General features: G+C 30.7%; 1 long non-coding RNA gene across 5 annotated transcripts; it reads right to left on the bottom strand.

The window, feature by feature from the left end:
• Nucleotides 1–20: 20 nt before the first annotated feature.
• Nucleotides 21–6,013, bottom strand: LOC107846666. 5 transcript variants are annotated; one of them, XR_007044815.1, is made up of 4 exons: nucleotides 5,903–6,013; nucleotides 4,538–4,657; nucleotides 1,749–3,377; nucleotides 21–360 (listed from the first exon to the last, which is right to left on the bottom strand). It is a non-coding gene; the product is annotated as an uncharacterized LOC107846666 (long non-coding RNA). The 5 variants fall into 5 exon arrangements; XR_007044814.1 differs by lacking the exon at nucleotides 5,903–6,013 and adding an exon at nucleotides 4,790–5,895; XR_007044816.1 differs by lacking the exon at nucleotides 5,903–6,013 and adding an exon at nucleotides 5,649–5,895.
• Between the last annotated feature and the right edge of the window lie 10,763 nt (nucleotides 6,014–16,776).

Raw genomic sequence — 16,776 nt, 5'->3', positions numbered from 1 at the left:
AGTAGAATGTGAAATTAAAATTGGCAAAAGGATTGAATATGGCCATTTCTATTTTCAAGTTTAAAATGAAAATACACAGGTTCACAAAATATATTTCAGTATTCTACTTGAGCTATAGAAACATTAGTATTATTAAAAAAAGACCTGCAAACAAAAAGAGTCCAGATCTCTATCTAAAGTGGAAAGAGGTAAAATTTAGGAAAGTAAAGAAAAACTTATAAATGATTAATACATAGAAATGCAAAATATGCAAGCGAAGGGAGGAGGGTGTCCTTGTTCCGTGGAAAAGTTACTCGTATCAATTACTTGATCTAGAAATAATACACGGGCATATGAGCAAACGTCCTCTTAATTAGCAACCTACAAAAAAACCAAGATATGTGTTGAGAGATGGTATTTCAACATAATTATCTTAAGAAAGAGTCACATTAACCTTAGCTACAACCAAATAATGAAACCGTAGATGTTTAAATCAACATTTATAGGTTATGAAAGAGCGATAGAAATCAATCTTGACATATGTGTAGTACATATTTATCTAATTGTAGGATGAAAGACTTAATCATGGTTATACAATACAAGAAAAAACAGACTCATTCACCCAATTATATATCAACAAACGACAAATTGTGTAAAGTGTTCAAGCACAATTAGCATCAAACACTAAGACAAAATAGATATATACAGAAGATACAAAACCATAAGAACAATAAATTTTACTTTGGGTCAATTAGTTAGTGCTAAAAGAATTATTTGAATGGGTTCATATGACTAAAATCTACAACGACAACATACCCAGAGTATTAATTAGCAACAAAGTGGGGCGTTGATATGACTAACCTAATATCACAATTTCTGAGTGTGGTTGTAAATTGTAATGATGTCCAAAGTGCAGGGACAAAAGCAATTTCGTCATTTTCAAAAAGATCAGTATTACATGGTAAGTCAACAGCAAAACAATTTCCAATCATACCCTTGAGGATGTAAAAGGTGTCCTCAATCATATCCCAAAAGTAGGAAGCAAAAGATCTTCCACCGGTGATAAAATCAAACTATAACGGTCAACTGAAGTTTGACAAAAAAATTGAGACTATAATGAGATGGATTGAGTAAGTGGGAGTAAGGAAAAAAGGTAAGGTGATCAATTATGTGTTAATCTCAAACTGGTTGAGATTATGTATGTATTCTTACCATAAATGATTTGCAACTGACTTTACAAGCTCAGGCAGGCAGAATAATTACACTTAGGAAGCTTAACAGGAAAAAAGACCTGCTTCAGGCAATTTGATAATAGAGCTTCCAACTTCCAATACTAAAACAAGAATAGTTGGTCAATTACTGGAATAGATTGTCAAAGTTGCGGTAGTACCCTGATTGATTAAATCGTTAACCAGCTGGACTGGTCAGATATGGTCATCATCGTATCTAAGGAAAAGATTTGAATTTTTGATGTTAAATAAAATGTTCAAGCTCACTGATTCACAAAAAAAAATTTAAACTTTACCTATGTATGCTGAGATCTTACCTAATTTTTTACCAATAAATAGTAGCCTAGGGATTTTGGGAAGAGTTAAAATAACAATGAGCCTAGTAGTGGATGTTGTCAAAGAGAGTGGCGGTCGATGATGTACACAAAAGGAGAGACAACGAGGAAAAAATAATAAGCATTTATAGTTAGTATAGAAAGCGGGAAAGGCAAAAAAGATTTGAATGAGATATGAGAAATGATTTTTCAAAAAGTTGAATACCTTGTGATAGTTTTTCCGCATGTGGATTTTTCACTTCTAGGACATGCCATGCCTGTGACAGAGAACTTCCTTTACTTGTTATGGTTTGATTGCATGTTATCTTTGTGCCAACACCTTCAATTTTTCCTTGCTACTTCATACAATGACCAATGTCCATTGCGTCTTCTTGTTTCAGGTTCAACAATGTTTGCTCCCATTTAGAGACGCCATTTTCGGCTACAGGTCTTGGAATTCACCATTATGGTTACACATGTAATGGTATTTTCTACCTGAAAGGATGACTTGAATTAATTCAAACGGGACCAACGTTAGATCATTGTTGTTAGCCTGACGACATATTATTTACACTTAGATATTATATAGCTGACAAATGTTCTAATGTTTACATTCGTTACTGCATTATTTACATCACATATTTACATGCTATACTATTTATATATTGGAAATAGTGATGTTTATAACTTCTAGGCAGCATTTAGCAAAAAGTACCTGCACAGTTATAAAGTATCAATTGTTAGTATTTGTATCTCATAGGTGAAAAAAAGATGAAAAAAAGAAGCACGAGGATATAGACAAATGAGATTCTTGAAAAAATTTAACTAGTTTAATGTTTAATATATGCAGAAAATCAGGCATGTTGAAATTAGCTTAATTCTAATGTAGTAGTAATTATAGCCACTATCTTTCTCACCTTTGCACATCTAATATAATGTTTCTATTAATTACACAGGAAGAGACTTCATGTCAACTAAGTAAAATAAAATTTCACTAACAAATTAATGTTTCTATTTGATAAAGAAAGAGACTACATACATGTCACATTATTTTTCAAAGATCATCGTCTAAATTTCCTATTAAATGGGATTACGAAGTAATGGTAAGAGAGAAAGCTAGCAATACTTTAGGAAAGTGTGTTGAATTAGCTATTTTAAACTGCAAGTAACATGCTGCTCATTCCAAATTCACTAAAGCTTATTAAGCTCAGGCACAATAACTGAACCAAGATCTGGTCTATCTTTCTTCCTTAGCCCAGCACATTTGAGTGACAATTTTGCAAACGTAAGAGCCCCTTCCACTGGACAGTTTGGCATTGTTGAATCTAAAAATCTGTAAACTAACCTTTCTCGATGGCCCTCTCAACGTGGTGAGTTAAGCCCATTGGTGGCCTTGCAGTAATAATTTGGAGCAACATCACACCAAGCGAAGATATATATCTGAATTAGTCTCTAACTTTCCGGTTTGTTGATATTCAGGATCTATATAATAAAAAGTCCTGGCAGCTGAAGTCATGTGATATTGTGTCACACTATCGGCTACAGATGGTGGCACTAACCTTGCAAAACCAACACCACTGATTTTGCAGACATAATTTTTGTCCAACAGAATATTTTCTGGCTTTAGCGCTGGACAATGTTTTGATTGGTGAAGGAATAGAAGCCCGGTTGCAATCTCAGCAACAACTTTAAGGGGTATTTCTCATGGAATTGAAGGGGGATTACCTTTCCGAAAAAAATACTATCTTCCAAGCTTCCATTGTTCATAAGCTCATAAAACTAAACACCCATACTCAGGACATGCACCTAATAGTAGCACCAGATTCGGATGTCTAATGAGACTGAGCATCTCAACCTGTTAACGAAAAATTATTTTTCATGTGCATCTACAGCTAGCTTGTCAAATACAAGCTACAAGATCTTTTAAACATTTTAATTATAACAGTGAGTGAAAATATATCCCATTTTCATTAGTAAATCATCATTTTCAAACAAACGTTTCATCGGACATCTCTAAGACGGACTCAAAAATGTACTGGTAAAGGATTCTGCTCAAAGTGTATGTGCATAATAGAGAAGCTTCTACATAAGCATACATACTTAAATTAAGAAAACACTACCATGTTATGCAACAACAACAACAACAACAAACCCAGTGTATTCCCACCTAGTGGGGTCTGGGGGGGGTAAGATGTACGCAGTCCATAACTCTACCTCTAAAGAAGTAGAAAGGCTGTTTCCGATAGACCCCCGGCTTAAGGCACGAGATACCACACAAACACATAGTAAAGCACAGAAGTAGATTACATAACATAAATACGGCACCCATAAGTAATACAAAACAGAGGAAAGCAGAGGAAAGCACACAGATTCGTAATAAAACATGGAACACGGAATCATAACAGGAATAAAACCCCCACCAAGTAATTCCCTACACTTGCGACCCAAACTGGCCCTAGTCCTCTGCCGTAATTCGCGTCCTCCAGACCTTCCTATCTAAGGTCATGTCCTCGGTGAGCTGTAACTGCTCCATGTCCCGCCTAATCACCTCACCCCAGTACTTCTTCGGCCTACCCCTACCCCGCCTAAAACCATCCAATGCTAGCCTCTCACACCTACGGACCGGGGCATCCATGCCCCTCCTCTTCACGTGTCCGAACCATCTCAATCGGGCTTCCCGCATCTTGCACTCCACTAAAGTCACACCAACCTTCTCCCGGATAGTCTCATTCCGAACTCTATCCCCTCTAGTCAGCCCACACATCCAGCGCAACATCCGCATTTCTGCCACCTTCATTTTTTGGATGTGGAAGTTCTTAACTGGCCAACACTCCGCTCCATACAACAAGGCCGGACGGACTACCACCCTGTAGAATTTGCCTTTAAGCTTGGGCGGCACCTTCTTATCACACAGCACCCCCGACGCGAGCTTCCACAAAGGAGAAAATAGGAAAAAAAAAAAAAAAAAAAAAATATATATATATATATATATATATATATAAATGAAAACAGTACCACAACTGGACAACCAGCTTTTGGTATACTATCTGAGCGCAGGCCACCAAATGGATTTAAACCAGCATATTCCACAAGAATACAAGCATCAAATCCAATTGCTTCATAAAAATCACCCACCTGGAAAGTCGAAGAAGATCAAGAAGCACTCGTAATTGATTTTAATAACAGCAATCCTCTATGGTTGAGGAACTGATACGTGACTTTCAAGCACATTTTAAAGAAGAGTAAATGGAAGCGATAAAATCATACTCTACAGAGCAAAACTTCACGTGGAAATTTTGATTTGAACTGCAACATCTCCGAGTTAAAAATATTCATGTTGTAAATAAATCAAAAGCAATCATGTCATGCACCACAATGTATTAGCGCACGTGCATTTGTCTACTTTCTACAATTTATCATGATTTCCTCGTTGCATAGCATGTAATTAAATCTAGAAGTGACTCAATGAATGCACAAAACTATATCGAAAATGAAGTTGCTCAGCCCAAATAATGCAAGATGTTTCATATCTTAATCCGTATAAGACCTTATTTCGTCATTCATATCTATTCATCTTAGAGCCAAAGCATCAAGCCTATGTAAGTTAAGTAAAAGTAATAAACAAAAGTATAACAATCTATATGTAGCTATCACCCGAAGTAAGTCTTTACAAAGAAAGGCAGGCAGCACCTACTAAGCTTTATGATCAAATAAGCTTTGCTTGCTAAAGATGCAAACAATTTGTTCACATGCCAAAGTTGTAGATAAAAAAATAATAACATTATGAACCACACAAGCATGAAATTTGACCAAACATTTTGATCTTTAGATATTTGTTTGGCCAAGATTTTTATCTTTAGGTATTTTCAAGTTGGTATAAACCAATTTAGACCAATTTTGAAATTTTGGGACTTCCGCTAACAAAACATCAAATGAAAATTTCAAGTAAAAGAAGGTCCAAACACAACTGCAAATTTCAAGAATCACAACTTTAAAAACTCAAATAACAAGTTTTCATGTTTCAGAGCTTAAAAAAGTCCTTTTTGATATTTTAAACCACTGGCGGCAGGTAGAAATTTCTGGACAAAGAGTAAACATATTTGTTCCATGAAAAAAAGATTAGGACCTGAAACTGCATCATGAAGAATGTAGAAAAGTGGATGAAAAGTTGAAAGAACTCATCCAAAAGATAGTTGGAACTTCGAAACAGCTAGCAGAGGACAGTTGAGAAGAGAACCCCCATTGGCCAACAAAATTATCAATTCGTCCAGAATTTACAACCGAAAGTACGAAACAACATTTATTCATACCTTTTGTTTGTGTAGAATGAGTATGAGGAAGAAGAGCGAGCATTTTGAGAAAAAGATTGATATAGCATACCTGTTGTTTGAGTGGAATGAGGATGAGGAAGACGGATGGTTCTACAGTCACAAACAGAGATACTGTTAGTGTGAATTTACCTACATTGCTCTTGGTCCTCCCTTACTCATCTTTTTCTATATAGTACTAAAGTGTAAGATCGGTGTTGTGGATTGTAATTTTTAAGTTTTAAAATTTATTTTGAAGTGGAAAGTTTGAATAATAGAATATTTTTATTAGTATGATTGAGTTGAGGGGATTACAATTGAAACCTTTTTTTAACTTTCTTGTTGAATTTTGCGATAAAAAATATAAAGAAAGAATAGGTGTAAATCTGATGAAATAGCTTAAATCAAATATTCAGCAAATTATTGATTTTCAATATCGCAAAGATTAAGAATCATGTAAACTTACCCGATAAAGAGAATAAAGCTTAGATTCGTTATTATTTTGTTTAATTATTATTTTTAACACAAAAAAAAGTGTTGTTTTTTAACAGAGAAGGAAGAGTTGAGATTTTCAGATGGCTACACATATTTGATAGAAAATTTGTTAATGTTAAGAAAATGCGAAGTATTTGGTAGCAAATTTGTGATAGATACACGTTTTTGGTACCTAAATTACTTTATTTATATTTAAATTAGTTTGTAAAAATCTTTTGCAAATAGTCTTTATACTTCTTTTCTTTAATTTCTTTAAAATATAGTAATAAAATTTACTTATACTTTATTCTTCTCACACTTTACTACATACATTTTATCCTCTTTAAATCTCATTATGCCATTTTACCCTCTTTAAACATCACTGTACATTAAAATCACGATTGAAGCAGCTGAAGAAGAAATCAGTCAATTTTTAAATTTCTTTTTGTTAATTATTGTTATTTACAGTACTTTTTATTTCATTTGCAAATAATATATGTTGTTTTATATCTTCTTCCGTCTCATCCCAATTTATGTGACACTAATATAATTTTGATAGTCAATCAAATATTTTATGTTGACATATCATTTTGTTATTCTTATTTTTCTAATAAATGACTTATAATAAGGAGTGATATAGTAAAATCATCGTTCGAAAGACGAAAATTTAATTTAAAAAATTAAGATTTAATTTTGCATTTTATGTCTATTTTATTTTTCATTAAGTATTATTTATTTTCTTAATACCTAGATGACTCATAATAATTAATTAAGAGCGATTGATTATGTTATTATTATAAAAATTAATATAATTTTATCATATCCAATAGTAATCATCGATAATTCACCGGAATAGTATATTAATTAAATACGGGATGCTATATTTGCATATGCAAAGTATGATGTTATTAAACATTATTGGACAGTGAATTATATTTATCTTTTACAATAATAAAATTTTACTATATATTTTTCTTTATTTCTTTTTAACTTGATACATATTGACCCAAAAAAAATTCTAAGAAAATATTAATTAGAAATTTATTTTATTAAATTAAATTTATTAATTTTGTACTTTAAAATTTTAAATTTAAATTTAAATATTAGTATTTCTATATAAGAAGAAAAAAATTATTTTAAAATTTAAATTTACTAAAATAAAAAGATTAATTTTCTATATAAAAGTCAATTAAAATAATAAAATTGATTTACTTTAAATATTTAGTTACAATTAATTGAGATAATTTTTTATTTTAAGTCAATTAAAATAATAAAATTGATTTACTTCAAATATTTAGTTGCAATTAATTAAGATAATTTTTTATTTTTTCATGATTTATGCTGTACCGATAAAATTTTGAGAGTTGAATAGAACTTCTATTTATTTTTAAAAAAGTATTTTAACTTGTTAATTATTGTAATTTATAATAATTTTTACGTAATTATCAAATAATATATTTACCCCTTGTGTCCCAATTTATGTGGCTTCGATACAATTTTGAGAGTCAACTAAAATTTTTATATATCTTTTAAATATTTTAAGTTGTTAATTATTATGATTTGCAGTACTTTTTCTTTTATCTCAATTTATGTGGCATTGTTAAAATAATGAGAGTCAATAAAATTTCTATATGTCTTTTAAATATTTTAAGTTATTAATTATTGTGATTTGTGGTAACAAATTAGTTTTGAACATGATAATCAATTAAATAAATATTTTTTTTTACTTCCAATATGTAGTTATAGTTAATTAATATAAATTAATAGAATATATTAAATATTTAAACCATTATAATGAAACAGTGAAATTATTATATATTGGGATATGCTATGTAACTAAATGGGAGTAGAGGGGTGTTTTGGTAATTACGTAAGAGGTGGTCTATATAATAGAAAAGAAAAGTATAGTAGAAGAAAATTGAAGATTTTTTTATTTTGAAAAATGGTGGATGTTTCTAGAAAAATTTAGGAGAAAAGAGGATACTTTTAGAGTGAGTTTAATGAATGCTAAAAATACGATTTTATTTTTGATCGTCCTTGAACTCATATAATATATAATAATAAATAAAATAATTTGTAGAGTGATTAAAATTTAAATTAAGAATAAAATTGACAAAAAAAATTGATGCAAGGGCTACAAAAATGTCAAATTCTCTCTTGTATATAGTAATGATTATGACACTAAAAGAAAATTGAAGATTTTTTTTGTTTTGAAAAATAGTGGATGATTTTAAAAATACTTTGGAGAAGAGAGGATATTTTTGGAGCAAGTTTAATGAATGCTGAAAACACAATTTTACCCTTGGTCGTCCTTGAACTCATATAATATATAATAAATAATCAAATAATTTATAGAGTGATTAAAATTTAAATTACGGATAAAATTGATCAAAAAAAATTGATGTGAGGGCTACCAAAATGTCAAATTCTCTCTTATATATGGTAATGATTGTGGCACTAAAAGAAAGTTGGAGATTTTTTTTGTTTTGAAAAATGGTGGATGTTTTTAGAAATACTCTAGAGAAGAAGGGATATTTTTGTAGTAAGTTTAATGAATGATGAAAAGACGATTTTACCCTTGGTTGTCCTGTTCAAATAATTGTATAAATTTATCAAGATGGATGAAAATTTGTAGAGTAATTAAAATTTAAATTAGGGATTAAATTAACCAAAAAAATTGATGTGAGTACTACCAAAATGTCAAATTCTCTCTTGTATATAGTAATGATTGTGGAACTAAAAGAAAATTGAAGATTTTTTTGTTTTAAAAAATGGTGGATATTTCTAAAAATATTTTGGAGAAGAGAGGATAATTTTAGAGTGAGTTTAATGAATGCTGAAAAAACGATTTTACCCTTGGCCGTCCTTGAACTCATATAATATACTAGACAATGAAAGGCACATAAAATAGACCCAATATTACAGTTTTAAATACATTTATCGGTATTTAATTAGTTTATCAAAATAAATTGAATGAATATTTTTAAATAAATATGATAGAAAATTATAATTGAGACCATACTTTTAAAAAACTATATATTTTTATTTTAAAATCAAATAATAGCTTACAACTTATTTAAATTTTCCTAATTAAATAACTAATTTTAGTGTTTTTATTTTAAATTTTATTAGAAAATTATACAAGAGGATAAATTAACATTATAAGTATCAGTACATTAACGTTTTTTATAAAATCTTACGAGCAATATTTTCTTAAAATATAATATTTTTACCTGATACATCATATAAATAAAGTAAATAGTGTATTTATATTAAGGAGATGAGAGATTATTTTTATCCATATAAATATATCATATATTCATTTTCATAATGAAATAATATAAAAATATTAAAGATACTTTATTGATAGTTGATAACAATCAATATAAAATATAGTACAAGTCAAATTAATACTGGTGGAGTTAAAAATTTTATTAAATGGATTAACAAATATATTATTTAGTGTTTGTTTACAGATATTTCACATGCAAGTTAATTTATCTATTATATCGTATTCTCTTCATTCCTTTTTATTTTCTCTATTTGAATTAGACACACACCTTAATAAATCTTTTACTCCTATAAAATTAAAAGTATCACTAATAAACCGCTAATTAAATTTTATACCTATTTCCAAATCAATAATGATTACATTTATTGAACAAAGGCATAATAAGAAGATTTTGTTCAAACTATTCTTGAAAGATTAAAGGAGCAAATATCTAGGAATATAACAACCCAAATGGAGAAAATAAAAAGGAATGGATGGAGTATTATATATCTCATTTTTAAGATTACAAATCTCATTTTTTTAATGAAAGCTTACATATAAATATATTTATATAATATAATAAAAGTTCTTTACGCTGACCATTTAATGTACTTCAATCTCTTTTCAATAATTATCTTTTAAATATCTTTTTTGCGAGTTGACAAGCACGTCAATTGTGATTACACCTATAATCCATAAGTGAATACAAAAATTGTACGCTCGAAGCCTTATATTGAATACCATATATGTAATTCTTTTTCATTTCTAGCAAAACATATATAGACTGATTTAATGATATTTTTTGTAAAACTATTTGATAATACAATAACATACCCAATTTATTCCCACATAGTAAGGTCAGGGGAGGGTAGAATGTAAAACTATTTGATAATGAACAAATAAAATAATGTTTAATTAGGTTAACAAATTAAATTTTAACCCATCAAGTTCATGTGTGATAGTATTTTTGGGCAAAAACCTAAAAATATTAGAAGCTTGGAGTATTGAAAATTTTGGCAGAGTCAGAATTTTCACTTAGAAAGTTTAAAATATAAGAAAATAAATACACGAAGAAAAAAATTTAACATTTACCACATAAAAATAAAAAATAATTTTATCTCTATATAAATAATTTAGTATTTCGTGAAAGGAGTTCAAATTATAAATTTAAATTTATTTAAAATATTACTTCATAAATAATGTAGTCGAATAAGTTGAAACTTGGAAGTAAAAATGTTGTTAGCTACATAATGGATCCACAGAGAAAATGTACACACAAGCTAGAAAAAAAATGGCTAATGAAACTCTTTGTTCATATGACTATTGACTAATAATTGTGCCATTTATATGTGAAATGACATTTATGCCCTTGGTTGTCCTCCAACTCACATTTCTATATAATAATAAATAAATAATAAAATGATTTGTAGAGTGATTAAAATTTAAATTAGGGATAAAATTGATCAAAAAAAAATTACCAAAATGTCAAATTCTCTCTTGTATATAGTAAACTAGATGATATATCCCGTGTTATGCACGAGCCCAATATTTTTTTATTTAATAATATTTTATGATTTATTGTCAATTAAACATTTGATAAACCTTTTAAAATGAAAAAGCTATAATATGTTTTTTGTGTTATGAAAAAAAAGAGACAATTTTTCATATGCTATTTTTCTTTTTCGTGATATTTATTTATTTTTGATTTATTTTTTAAGATCTTAGTAATATGTCAGAATTCTCAATTACTTTGTAATAATACCAGTCAAATTTGACATTGTACATGATAATTTATAATATATTAATTTTTTAACTCGATTTAGAGTATTATTATATAGATTTTAAATTTTTATTTTATTTTTAAAAAGGTTGTATACCACTAAATTTAAAAATTGATCAAATTGTCCTAATAATATTATTTGTAACATAATTTCTTATTAAATTTAAAGTATATAGCTATACTCTTTAGTATTTTCAATTGTTCTAAATTTTTTAGTTTCTTTGTAATAGAATAATTTATCTCTCATAACTTTCTCTCGTTTCGTTTCTTTGTTTATTGAAAGAATTCTTAATTATATATTCATGTATTTTAAATTTCTGTAATATTGAATCTTTAGTGAATCAAAAAAAGCATCAAACTAAGTTTGATCATAGATGAAGTAGTATACTCCTACTTAATGATACTTCTCATGCTACTGAAATGACTATATGATTTTCAAAATATTCTTTCAAATTATTTTCAAGAAGTGTACTAAAGAGGGAGGTCTTTCCATAAACAATTTGAATGTATTTTAACATTTTATTACCAAAAAATAACTTGGAACAAAAATTTATAATCTTTCTGATTGAACAATTGCCAATTAAATGCAGCAATTGAAATTCAAAACTTGTTAAAATGATATTAATTTGAAATAATATAATAAACATTAAATTGTAGATTATTTTGAGTTTTTTTTAGGATTATATAGCTAAGATGAGAAGTGAGAAGTAGTGCATTTTAAAGAAGAAAGAAAAGGTTGAATGAAAAATAGGGCCCACAAAAAGAGATCAATTTTGGATGATCAATTTGTATTGTGAAATAACTATAATGCCCTTGGTTGTCCCATAACTCACTCTTCTATAAAATAAATAATAATGATTGTGGCACTAAAAGAAAGTTGAGATTTTTTTGTTTTAAAAAATGGTGGATATTTTTAGAATTTTTTTTAGAAGAGAGGATATTTTTGGAGTAAGTTTAATGAATGCTGAAAAGACGATTTTACTGTGAATAATATTTATGGCCAAACGCCTGTAACGACCTAAAAATTCAATGAAATATGTAAAATTTATGATTTTGTGTAATTTGAGTATTTTACCCCTCCCCGTAGTTGCATTATAGTATTTCTGGGGTGTGGGAGTGATTGACATGATTTTCGATGCATTTTGATATCATTTATGCGATATTGTGATTTTTGATGGCTTCGAGAGTCTTATTTTAGACTTATGGGATATATTTTGATCCGTGCAACAGATGGCCAAAAAGACCGCGCCAGCAGCTCTGAAATATCGATTTTAGGCTGGGTAGATCTTTGGTTTGGGTCCCGATACATCCGAGCTTATTTCGACCTATTGATTGGAAAGTTAGAAAATTAAAAATATGAGTGTGGAACCCACATTTGATCAAAACGACCTCAGATGGAAAATTCAATTTTACCAGCAGATCTACAATGTCAATTTACAATGTTAGCATGTTTGGTATGATTTTATGACTTTTAAATCACATTTCAACCCTCGGTTTGAAAAATTATAATTTCGGGTTTCGGGGGTCAACTTTGTGAAAATGATATTTTTTTGAAAATCTAACATACCCAACGCGTTCAGGACGTTGAATTTAGTATGATTTCATAGCTTGTTTGCATGTATCGGACTCCAAACAAATCTCGAACACCCCGTCGAAGTCCGATTGACCCCAAAAATCTGATATTGCAGAAATTCTCTGATCTTGTACGTGTCTTGATATTGATACACGTAAGATAACTAATACAATTGAATATTAAGATATTAATAGAAACTTATATATGAAATCCACGTGTTATTATATGTCTCATATTATATACATTGTGTTCAATTGAATTCAAGAATCTTACTATAATAGCAGATTTTTCATCTCTTTTTGACCCATTTTGCTCATTTTCATCTTGTCTCTTGAGAGTTAAATCCTAAACAGTGTGGGATCTTAAAATTAAAGTTTGTGAGAGCTTGGGAAGCTAGATTAACACCCATTTCTTGATTTTATTACGGATTTAAGGTAAGAATTCACCTTTTTCTTAGTAATTTCTTGATAAATTTCTCAAAAACTCAAAAATCTTAGGGATTGATTTTAAACTTCAGTTTCACTCCTTTTCACTTGAATAATATTTTTATCTTATAATTACTAGTTTTTCATCAATTTAACCATTAAAAACAACTTCGATTCTTGATTTTAACCCAGATTTTAAAGATTTTATCTGGTAAAGCTCAAAAATGGTTTTCTTCGATTTGAACCTTGTTTTTCACTTGATTTAACTTGGTTTTTCAGCTGTAGATTCCTAAAAATATGGGGAACATGTTTTTGAAGTGAAGTTCTGATTTCGTCCCTCTTTTTTTCAAAAATCCATTTCAGAGGTCCGTTTTGACCCCAAACTAAAAGTAGTCAATATGAGTGTCATTGGTTTTATTTTGACGCGTAGATTAGATATTTGATATTTTTAGTGGAGTTTGAGATAGTTTGTAAAAAGTAAGGTCGTGGGTTCGAAGTGTAGCGGACCAATTTTGGCTTTTGAGGTAGGTTATGACTTAACTCTTTCAGATAGGGCTGAGTAGTAAATAATGATACAAAATACATGTTAAGGGTGGGAACTAATCATGAAAAATGACTATTTATGTGTTGTGCCTGCGTGGGGCCTATATGTGATGTAATTATCGAAATTGAGTTATTATGTGATATGTGTGATCGTGTGGGGTCCTATGTGATATTAATAACCTTGAATACATGTGAATAATTGTATTGTGTTGTTAAAATTCTTAAAATTGTACCATTGGTGTATTATGATTATATTCATACTTTATTTGACATATGAGACATGTGAAAATTCATGGATGAAACTAAAATAATGGGTGGATATTGGCTTACATGGTTGTGGAAATATATCATTGTGGTTGGCTGTGAAAATACTCATTGTGATTGGTTGTGAGAATTACATCCTCATATCATACTTATTCATAAAATATTGGTACCACCATGGCAATATCTGAGAAACACTGGCAACACCTTTTTAAACCTTCCCCGAGGGATGTGTGAGGGAGGAGATATTATAAAACCTTTTTTGAGGGATGTGTCAGAAAGGATATATGAGATATGTGGATTGTATACGGGTTGACGAACCCCTCATGGGTCCTGTGTTGGGAGGATTGCCTCCATAGGTGTATAAGGGATTGTGTAATGATCCTGAAGGATGTGCGACAACCTCGTGAATCATCATCATCATCATCTTGATCATCATATACATTGCACTTACTTTATTGTGTTATGTTGTGTTGTATTGCCATATTGACTTGTCGTCTATGTATTTATCGTATCTTCTTTTACTTGTATTTGATGATCTTGTATATGCATGTTCCCCCTTGTTCTTTTTAAATATGATATAATACATACTTTTATTCAATCTTGGTGTGATGCTACAATATATGTGAGATATATTATAACTGTTAGTGCAAGCGATGTGAGCTACCATTATGGGATATTTTCTGATTGCAGGTGACGTGCCCTTAGTGTATATTTTGTATGCTTTATTTGCTACTTTGCTTGGTTGGCCTATGATACCTACTAAGTATAAGTAGACCGTAGTCATGCCTACTGCACTTTTTCGATGCAGGTGCTCTTTCGATGCAGGTCCTAGTTCGAGTGCGCCTCAGCTTGATTGACTCGAGCAATTGTTGGAGCTTTCAAGGTAGCGGTTGGATATTCATACATCCGAAGTTCACCTCTATCTTTCTATAGTAGTTGTGTCTTTATTAGTATTCAGAGACAGATTTATTCCTTTGTGGTTAATTTTTTTTGATGTATTTGACTCTTTGATTGTATTAGTAGTTCTTACACTATTGACACCTGGTTTTGGGCATGATTGGTATTTTGGATAAGTTCTTTCCGCATTGTTATGATTACTTATATGGTTCGGCATCGTTGTAGAAGCCTTATCTTAGGATATTTCTGTCTTTTTCTCTTTTCATATCAGTTTGGGTGATAGGCTTGCTTGTCATAGTGCACCGCGATAAGTGCCATCATGACTCTTATTTTTGGGTCGTGACAAATTGGTATCAGAGCAGCCAGGTTGCATTAGTCTCAATAGTGTAAGAACGAGATGTCTAATAGAGTCTTGCGGATTGGTACATAGACGTTCGTATCTATCTTCAAGAAGCTAAAGAACGTATTTAGGAAACTTCTCTCTTTTTATTCTTCATCGTGAGAAGTTCTTTCATACCTTGTGTTCTGAGTTATGTTTCACCCTTTCTGCATGAATGGTGCGGCTTATACTGCTATCAATTGAGAGATGCTACGAGAGATTCGTGGAGATTAGTTGTCGGTTGTAGGCCTATTGATGCTCCTGAGTTGTTAGGGAATTAGTTTTCTAATGTCTTTCTATACAGTTTAAGGGATTGGATGCGGGATGAGTTGAATTATTTGGAGAAAGGCTCCATGACAGTTGTTGAGTATGAGGGATGTTTCCCTGCCCTATCCAGATAATCCTATGATAGTATTTCCATCGAGTCTGCGAAGACTCAAACATTTGTGAAAGGTTTAGATGTATCCCTTTAGTTGGCTATGTCTCAGATGGTTGTGCTTAGGGCTTTCTTTCAGAGTATTGTGGATCATGCTAAGATGAAAAAGGGTATTCTTCATGTATCCCAGGGTGGCGCTAAGAAAGTGCGTCATTTTTGTGAGTTTAGAGGTCAGTATCCTCATGGTAGAGATTTTAGTAGTTCTCATGGATAGTATAGGCCAGTATAGACGGCCTTACAGAGTTCAGGTGTTGGACCTTCTAGTTCAGTAGTTCAGGGTAGCCGTTCAATCCTAGTTGTGCCTTCTCCTGTTGAGACTAGTCGTAGAGGTTGCTATGTGCCTGATGTGACTGGCCATGTGGCTAAAGACTATCCTCGCCATATGTTTAAAGTTACTCTTATTTCAGCTATGAGGGGTAGGGGTGCTACTAGAGGTGCAAGGGACAGAGGTAGTGGAGCTCGTGGGGTGTCCGTGGGGATACTTAAGCAGTTGGTGGTTGTGGTCAGTGTTATGCTATACCATCCAGATCTGAGACAGAGGTTTCTGATGCTGTGATTATAAGTATCGTCCTCATTTGTTTTAAACCTACATCTGTATTATTTGATCCCAGATCGATTTTTTTCTATGTCTCTGTATATTTTTCTTCAGGTTTTGATTCTTTTAGTGAGCCTCTTACCATGCCTATTCGTGTATCTACCTCGATAGGTGATTTTTTAGTGGTAGATTGGGTGCACTGATCTTGTATTGTGACTTTTGCCGGGCGTGAGATTTTGGTAGATTTACTTGTATTAGATATGGTTGATTTTGATGTTATTTTGGGTATGGATTGGTTGACTCCTTATCATGATATCTTAGATTATTTTGACAAGACTATGACTTTAGCTTCCCCGGGTGTGCCAAGGAT

This window comes from Capsicum annuum, chromosome 9 (genome assembly GCF_002878395.1).
Source record: "Capsicum annuum cultivar UCD-10X-F1 chromosome 9, UCD10Xv1.1, whole genome shotgun sequence".
In the NCBI taxonomy this organism is placed as follows: domain Eukaryota; kingdom Viridiplantae; phylum Streptophyta; class Magnoliopsida; order Solanales; family Solanaceae; genus Capsicum; species Capsicum annuum.
The sequence above is the reverse complement of the archived record's forward strand: the minus strand, read 5'-3'. Positions and strand labels throughout refer to the sequence as shown.